The sequence below is a fragment of the Oryctolagus cuniculus genome, chromosome X (genome assembly GCF_051225735.1).
Source record: "Oryctolagus cuniculus isolate XC-2025 breed Fujian yellow rabbit chromosome X, ASM5122573v1, whole genome shotgun sequence".
NCBI classification, from domain to species: domain Eukaryota; kingdom Metazoa; phylum Chordata; class Mammalia; order Lagomorpha; family Leporidae; genus Oryctolagus; species Oryctolagus cuniculus.
This window is the reverse complement of record NC_142888.1, coordinates 16,312,706-16,313,194: the sequence shown is the minus strand read 5'-3', so window position 1 is coordinate 16,313,194 and position 489 is coordinate 16,312,706. Positions and strand designations below refer to the sequence as shown.

Genomic DNA, 489 nt, shown 5'->3' with positions numbered 1-489 from the left:
AAACCCTGGTACAGTTGCATTCTACATAGAGTGAATATTTCTTTCAGAAACAAGGTGACATGAAAGAGTGCTTCAAAAATACAAAACCTGAGTATTCATCACCAAGAAATGTCCCCTACAAGAAATTTTTGAAGCTTTCAAATGTACTTTCATTTCTTCAATAATGCCATATTTTAATGGGTACACGATACTTTTACATGGCATTAATTATGAGCTGATTTTTAAATAACCCAGCATGATACTAACTGGGATGATTAGTGGTTTCTCCATTCCTCTGGGGGTGACTATGCCAACAGGGAGCAGGTTCCACTCTATTCCAGCTTACACTGTCTATGTCCATCTGGTAATGCAGACAGTGGCTCCTGTAGCTAATACAGCATTACCATATTTGTCATGAAAATCAGGTGTATATTCCTAGTGGCTCTGTTTTGCCATTGTTTGCTAAATGCTATAAATTTAGAGACAATTTAGTGTATTTTTGGCCATAAG

At 36.8% G+C, this 489-nt stretch overlaps 1 pseudogene; it reads right to left on the bottom strand.

Moving 5' to 3' along the window:
- Window positions 1–254: 254 nt before the first annotated feature.
- LOC127484949 (cytochrome c oxidase subunit 7B, mitochondrial pseudogene) lies at window positions 255–489 on the bottom strand (annotated as a pseudogene).